This window comes from Arachis hypogaea, chromosome 18 (assembly GCF_003086295.3).
Source record: "Arachis hypogaea cultivar Tifrunner chromosome 18, arahy.Tifrunner.gnm2.J5K5, whole genome shotgun sequence".
In the NCBI taxonomy this organism is placed as follows: Eukaryota; Viridiplantae; Streptophyta; class Magnoliopsida; order Fabales; family Fabaceae; genus Arachis; species Arachis hypogaea.
In genome coordinates this window covers 32,799,643-32,808,599 of record NC_092053.1, presented here as the reverse complement: position 1 = coordinate 32,808,599, position 8,957 = coordinate 32,799,643, and positions in this window count along the sequence as shown.

The window sequence follows — 8,957 nt, the reverse complement described above, 5'->3', positions numbered from 1 at the left end:
ATTAATTATTTTTCTCAATCAAACATAAACGTTTTTAAAATTAAACGTTCTTACTGTTACTTAGGTCCTAGCTTAGCATTGGGCCAAAATTCAAATGTTTGGTACTTTCGAAATTAGAGATTCAAATAAATAACCAATTTGGGTTAGTCGAGTGGTCAACTCACTCGTCCGCTTAAGCAAGTGTCGGGAGTTTGAATCCCGCCTTGTGCATGCAACAACCCATTGGCCAGCGACGGACCCTTAAATGGAGTTCAGATCTGCGGCGGATTAGTTTTTGACCTGTCGGGTTGAGAGATACCGTGACAACCCAAAAAAAAAAAAAGATTCAAATAAATAAATAATTAGTTAAATAAATAAATAAATGCCAAGGAAAGCATTTTCAATCATAAGAAAAATGATGGTTTCTTACATTATATAAAACTCTTAATTGGAGCAAAAACAAAATAATAATAATAACAAAAGTCAAGTGTAAAATTGATTAACAAGCAAGTGAAGCTAAAGATATAAAACTATAATAATTGTAAAAATTTAAAATACATAATTTAATAGAATGAATATTACCTTAGTTAGATAGAAAAATAGCCTTCAAGCCTCTAAATAAAAATAAAGGAACCTATGAACACCATCATAACAGTACAATATAGACTGTCGTTAGAAAAAATAACACATAAACATCCCGATTATAAAATTACAACAATGTAATCAAAACTCATGGCACATATTTATATATAGTAGGTATATAATTGGGTGAATGGAATAAATTAATTAAATCAGATAAATAATTTATTATTAAAAAATATCACCCATTTTAAAAATATAAAAATACTCATATTTACAACAATATTAAAAATTTATTATTATTATTATTATTATTATTATTTACAATGGTCCCGTCTTAAACACTTAGTTTAGTATATTATTATTATTATTATTATTATTATTATTATTATTATTATTATTATTTACAATGGTCCCGTCTTAAACACTTAGTTTAGTATACTACATACATGATATGAGATGCATGATTGGTAAGAGAAAGATCACATGCATGCTTCGTTCTTTTCTCTCATTTTCTTTTGGCATTCCAATATAGTGTAAGGCTTTACTCGCATTATAACTCTATTCCTTTTAAGAAAAAAAAAAAAAATTTTGATCTTATGATGATATATATCTTTCTTATTTGTTATTTCTATGTAATCATAGCATATATAATAATTAAAAGGGAAAAGGATATTGGCCACCGAATAAACCACTACCAACGGCCACCAAACCCGCCTCTCTTCTACTCTCTTTGATAATGAAATCTGCATATATATCGGCCATGTATACGCGCCATCCTTTATAGTTTATACGTTGATAAATGATAGGTGTGGTAAAGCGGGCTGGTCCGCCCCGTCCCTTTAAAGTCTGCTTAAATATGGGTCGGCCTGTCCTGCCAAATTAATATAGGTCTAACTTGCTATTCCGTCTCGCTAAAGGGCGAACTGGTGGGTTGACGGGCCGACCCGCCTCTTTTTTTTTAAAAAAACTATATATTTTCTTTTATAATTAAATTTAATTTAACGTACCAACTTACTAAGTATTAACGATTATTTTATTTTATAATAAAATTATTTTATCAAAATAATTTTTTAACATATAAAGTAATATCTTAAATTAATTATTAATCCTAAAAAAATTTATGATTAACCATTATAACTTTTTTCATTGAAAATAACAGAACAAATAATAAGTATCAAAGTCTCAAACATAAGTGCATAACAATAATAAAACAAACACATAATCCACACATAAATTCTATTATAATTAAAACAAAACACACAACATAATTCATAAATCAACAAGACATCCGAAAAAAATCCTTAAATCAATCCACATCAATCAATTATCAACTTCTAAATCAATAAAATTTAAATCTGATCCGAAAGTTGAAACACCGTCTCGCCTAACACCTTGAGGATTCACATCTTCACCTTCAACTTCCATAGAGAAAGAGTTATCCATAGCAAAATCAACAACTCAACCTAAATAACACAAATACATCAGAACAAGTATGAAAGAAGCTAAGCATCAGACCTGAACCATCAATAATTTTCGATAATTTTGCATTGAAACAAATACACCAAGCATCCCAAAAAGGCAAAAAGCAGTAAAGCAACGAATTAAAACAGAATGCATATCAAAGAAAACATATCAACATAAATAAGAAATTAAGAACAAACAGCCAATAGCATATTCAATCAAGCTACCAAGCCACCAAACTAGTTTCGATGTTTGACTTCATTCATAAATTAGAAATTAGTTAACATTTTAAAAATAGAAAAAAGAAGCTGTCCACAAAAGTATGAAAGAATCTGTCCAGTAAAACAAATATCAGTTAAACAAATTCACAAAAAATTTGAAAAGTATGAAACAAGCTGTCCACAGCCACAAACACATGAATATATGATTATATGATAGAGCCCTAACAAAAATAAAGAATAGGTAAATTGTAATCACAGTTTCTTATTTTAAAAAAAAGAAGATAAAAATCTTCACTTACTGAAAGTCTGAGGCACAGCCGCCAAGAAGCAGAGGAGGAGAGAGGAGCACGCCGGAATTTCGCCGGAGGCCGGACACAACCGTCGAGGTCCGAGAGACAAAGGAGCCAAGGAGGAGAGATGAGCAGAGGATAGAGTAGAGGCAAGACCAAACAGCGCCGCCGGGAGTGCGATTCGGTGAGGACTAGCGCGAATCGTGATGAGACAGGGACCGGCGACTGAGAGGCCGACGACGATGAGCTGCAGAGGAGGAGAGATGAGCAGAGGATAGAGTAGAGGCAAGACCAAATAGCGCCGCCAGAAGTGCGATTCGGTGAGAACTGGCGAGAATCGTGATGATGAGACAGCAACTGGCGACTGGAAGACCGACAACGATGAGCTGCTGAAGGAAGTCGAGGCCTCGAGGCGAGGGTCAGGAACAGGGACTCAGGGTCTCACTCTCAACTCTCATTCTCTCAAGGAGTCAAGGTCAGGGAAGGGAAATTAGGGCCGGCTGTGTTGGTTGTGGGAAGGAAAAGTAAAAAAAAAATTATTTATATGATATGTAAAATTACAAAAATGCCCTTAAAAAAATAAGATGGCAGCCCGCCCCGCCCTGTCCTGGCCCGCGGGTTTGGCGATGCGGTTTAGGCGATTTTTTAAAATTCGACGGGTTCAAAATCTCGGCCCGACCTGCCTTTTTTGACGGTTTGATTCGGCGGATTCGACCCATTTTGACACCGCTAATAAATGATAACAAAAGTCAACGAAAAACCTAAATTATTATAGTATGTAGCTAAAATATATCTTAATACCACATATTAAGAGTATAATAATAAAATATTTTTAAAGTTTTGATATATTTAATTCATTAATACAAAGAATTATTTTATAAAACATTTTAGTAGAATTTTTTTATTATACTCTTAAAATATATTTTTAAAATACATATTAGTAAAACTTATTATTATATGCAGAAAAATTTGACAAAAACTATAATAATTTTATGAGCAATTTACACTATTAAAACAATTAGAGTTTAAATTTACATAAATGTAATATTCTCAAATAATTTATATTTCGGTCTTAATTTTAATCTATGTAAATTGTTACTGGCTACAAAAATTTTAAAATTTTTATGTAAATCACTATACCTTATCGCGGATGAACACTGATAGACATAAATAGTTGTAGTCTAAGAAAGATTATATGCATAAGAACTGAAGTACATAAATTGCTATAGGATACTGCAAATTATGAATGAATGTTGTAGCTTGTAGTGGTGGAATTGTTGGATAAATAAGTTTTTAATATATATATATATATATTGGATAAATAAATTTTTAATAAATTCTATTATAAAACAATTAGATTTTTTTTAAAAATTATTATAAGATAATTTATTATTTACAAGTTCATCTGAAGATTTTTAAAGTAATAAAATTTGTTAAAAATTAAAGTATTTATTTAAAATTTTCTAAAATCTAATTTGAGTGTTTACTTTGTGGGATTGTTGTTTCGTTTGATGATTCTGTGTTTGGGGTTTTGGTTCATATTATATAGGTATTACTGTATTAGTTAGTGTGATTAGTGTTTCATACGAAAGCAAATATATGCTTTGATTTCTTCAATAAGGCAATCTCACTATATGGCTTCGGGCTTATTTAGACGAGTGTTTATAGAAAGATTTTTTTTTAAAAGATTTTTTTAAAAAAAAAAATAATTTTATATTTAATTATTTTATGTAAAAATATTTTTTTATTTAACAATTATATTTGAGTATAATAATATAAAAATATATTTTTTAAAATAAAAAATATCTTTTACAAAAATAAATTATAACTTCTAATTTTTTTTATTTTTAATACTTTTATCTTTATTATTAAAATTTTATTAAATACATTAAAAAATAAAAATATTTTTTTATTAAAAATATCTTTTTCTATCAACATCGAAACAAGCTCTTTATATCATATAGCTTGCATCTTATTGTGATGCTTATTATATTATTCTTTCTATTAGAAAACAGTTCTATTAAATATTTATAAGGTTTAATTATTTTACAGGTCTTTTTAATTTTACCAAATTTTTAATTAAATTCTTATATTTTTTTCAAGTAGATCCCTAGCTATAGCATTTATTTTTTTCAATTAAATCCCTATTGACATTAAACATCTAAAAAATGTTAGTAAAATGTGAATCTACTTATTACCCATATCCTACACTTATAATTTCCACTCTTAGCACCCTCCACTAGTACTAGTACTCCTCCCCCCACCTCGTCCAGCAACTCCTCACCTTCCTCTTCTGTCACCACCCTCTCTCTACCAACAAGCTCTTTTTCTACATAGCAGAAAGGATGGGGATTGTGCTTTCAAGGCGAATTTTACCACCGATGGCGGCGAAGTTGAAGGAGAGTGTGAAGGAGAAGCTTAAAGAGTTCATGGGGGAGTACACCGATGACACTGTGGCAGAACCACTCGACGCGACGATGGCACACGACACAAAGCCGGAAACGACGCCTCAAGTGTCTCGAGCTTATGAACTAGAAAACGCGCTTCAACGTTGTCGTTTCAGTGCCAAAGGGTTGGAGTACTTGCACAATTGTTGTGACCCTCTAATGATTCACAGTGACATTAAACTGAGTAATATTTTGTTGGATTCTGAGTTTACGGCTCAAATTGGGGATTTTAGGCTTGCCAGGGTGAAGGAGGAGGTTAGGATTGTGGTGGTGGCTGTGGTGGAGGCGGCAGTGGTGATAAAGAGTGTGATCGTGGTTCAGTGGTGGAGAGTATAGCGACTAAGACTACTGCTAGATTTGATTTAGACAGGTTGTCGAAGAGTTTTGCTGCGGTGAGAGTTTTGGATTCAGATATGTCTTCAGCGGCAGCAGAAACTTCGCTAGAGGTGAGGTTGAAGAAAGGTAACGCCTTGTCAGATGGGTTGTTTGATGGGGTGCACTACAAGAAAAATGCTGAATACCGTCGTCGGATTTACCGTTGCATGTTAGCGGCAGCTTTATCGTCAGATTTACTAGTCGAAAAGAAGTCAAATTCGTCAAATCAAACCATTACCGGCGGATTTACGTTTGCGGATAATTATTGGAGGAAAAAATAAAAAAGGCACGAAAATTAGGGGTAGAGTTACCGTCGGATTTTTCACCGGTAAACCCAATTGGTGGAACGCTATGTTTTGGCGTACTAGAAAATATTACCATCTGATTAATCTGCTAGTAAATCTGACGGTAAATTTCAGCTAAATTCTAAATGTGCGACCCTCCCTTCCTTACTTTCAAGAACACCCTTCTCTCTCCCCCATTCTCCTCTCTCTTCTCTCTCCACTGCAACTACCTTCAACAGCCCCTCCAGCCACACTCCGCCAGCGCTTCCCATTCCCACCTCCATTCTCCTCCAAGTTTGTGTGGAGTCGCCTGGATCATGTTTCGTTGCCTCAAACGGAGTTGCTCCCTCTGTCTTTGCTACCGTTGGAAGAGCTGCTGCCGCTTCTCCCTCTGTCACTGGAATTGTGTCTCTCTTCCGTCGTCCAGGTAGGTTGTCCTCATCTCTCTCCCTATTTTATATGGTTTTTTATTTTTTTTAATAAAGAAATCCTAACCCTTTTTTGCCCTAACCCCTTTTTTGAACCATTATTCAAGTCTGCCCCTATCTTTGGTTCCCCTGCATGCAGTTGTTTTATTTGCTACTTGTGTCCCCTTCTATTTTCGCTGCTTCTGGTTATCCTGCTCAGCTGTTTTGCCCGTGCTTTTAAGTCTGCTTCTCCTTAGCTGTCCTGTTTCTGGTTCGTTCTTTTTCTATTTTCTCCAATTAGTTAATTTAATTGGTTTTTAATAATGTGTTTGTGTAGATAAATGATTTTGAGTTACATCTTGCTCTCTTGTTAATTGTATTTAATAATTTATAATTGATTTTGGATTACCTTAATATCAATTTAATTGTTAATAAATTTGATTGACGAATTTCTTTCCTTGTCTCTTTTTCTTTGGATTTCTCTGGACTCCTATTTATGATGTTATTAACATAACAATTTTTAACTAGTTTCTTTTTACTATTCTTGTCGCAGGCTACTGAGCACATAACCTTACTGTAGATGACTACCAAGGTACTGCACCTTGTGCATTGTTTGTCCTTGATACGTTTCTCAGTTTGTATATCCACCATCCTTATTTCTAAATAAAGAAAATATAGAGTTCCTTTTATGCTTTAATGTGTTACTTGTAGTATGCTTTTGATTGTAAGTGGATAACATGTTTCATAATTACATTGTGAGGTGGTTCTAGCTTTGTCATAAGGTTTGGAATAATGTGTTTATTCTTGATTGATGGCTAAACTAATACTGATTTGTTCAATATTTTACTTTTTAAAGTGTTGATTGTTGTATAAAATGTGTTGTGCGGTGCTATTCTTTTTATACTGAACTAGTAATCTTTGCATGATGATCTACTTCTTACTCCTTTTTTATTATGTAAAGTTATAAATTTACTTCTAATTTTTGGAGATAGATTATAGCTTTTTCCATTAGTTTTATGGAAAAACAACCTCACACACATAATTTTTAATTTTGTTAAGTTAAAAATTAAAATTTAAGTTTATCGTCGGATTTTGCTAATTAAAGGTTTATATCTGTCGCTAAATTCGTCGGTAATTAGTGGCGGACGAAAAAATCTGCCAGTAAATAATTACCGGCAATATTTTATACCGTCAATTTTATTTCTTCACTAAATTCAATGGTAAACAGGTTACCGGTGGATCTATTTGGAAAATTTGCTGGTAAATCCGACGGTATCTGACGAGTTTTTTTTGTAGCGGTGAGTGTAGAGAGTGCGAATCATATGTGGAACGGTGGCAGTAATGGCAGTGGTTCCGGCAGAAATTGGTGGTGGAAACAGGACAATGGTGAAGGGTCAGAGTCAGGGAGGGTTAAGGATTATGTTATGGAACACTGCAAGAAAAATGTTGAGTACTATCGAAATTATCATCGGAAAAGTGAATAAAATTTGATGGTAATTGAAATTGAAACTAAACAAGTTCAATGTCCTAATTTTAGAATTTTAGAAAATCATAAGTTCAAAACAAGTTCAGTACTCTAAGTTCAAAACTAAATAAGGAAAAAAAATCAAAATATGTTCTAATTAAAATTGAAACTAAATAATTTCAGTACCCTAAGTGCTGAATTTTAGAAAATTCTAAGTTCAAAACAAGTTTGGTACCCTAAGTTCAGAACTAAATAAGGAACAGAAATCAGAACAAATTCTAATTAAAATTGAAACTAAACAAGTTCAGTACCCTAAGTTCAGAATTATAAAAAAAATCCTAAGTTCAAAAGAAGTTCACTACCCTAAGTTCAGAACTAAATAAAGAACACAAATTAAAACATGTCCTAATTAAAATTAAAACTAAACAAGGTCAGTATCCTAATTTCAGAATTTTAGAAAATCCTAAATTTAAAACAAATTTAGTACCCTAAGTTCAGATTAAATAAGGAACACAAATTAGAATATGTTATAATTAAAAATGAAAATAAACATGTTCAGTACCCTAATTTTAGAATTTTAGAAAATCCTAAGTTCAAAATAAGTTTAGTATCCTAAGTTCAGAACTAAATAATCAACAATAATCAAAAGTCCCAAAACAACAATTAAACCTTATAAATTATATCAACAAATCAGAATTTCAGAAAACCCTAAGTTCAGAAGCATTACCTGAAGAAGAGCACCAGAGCTGAGAAGAAGAAGCGACGTAGACGACAGCAGTGTAGGCGGCGGCAGAAGCAGCGGCGTTGGTGGTGGTGGCAGCAGCAGCGGTAGCAGCTCGTTCAGAATCCGACAACTACAATGGTGACGCGAAAATGACGAGGAGTGGCTCCTGGAGAGGAAGGACTTCCAGGGAGATGAGAGAGAGAGAGAGAGAGAGAGAGAGAGAGAGAGAGAGAGAGAGAGAGAGAGAGAGAGAGAGAGAGAGAGAGAGAGGAGGGTTCGCACTTTAATTTTAGGGCATAGTTACCGTTAGCTATAACGTTGGAAAAATCCGACGGTAACATATTGTGGGTTGCCAAAACAAAGCGTTTCAATAAGTGGGTCTACCGTCAGATTTTTCCACCGGTAAATCCAACCCTAAAGGACGCGCCAATTTTTTGTGTGTTTCCTCTAATTATTACTGGCGACTTTACCGTTGAAATCGTAAATCTACCGGAAATAATTTGATCTGACGAATTTGACACCTAACTTGTCGGTAAATCCACCAGTAAATCTGTGACTACTCTACGAAACTAAATCCAACGGCATTCATTGTTTTTTTTTTTTTTGTAGTGGAATGAATTGGTACTAATTAAAGAAGCATTGAAGATGAAAAAGAAAATGGAAATTTTAGAATTTAAAAAATGTTCTGATGTCCTAATTAAGTATAATATAGTTAACTTTAA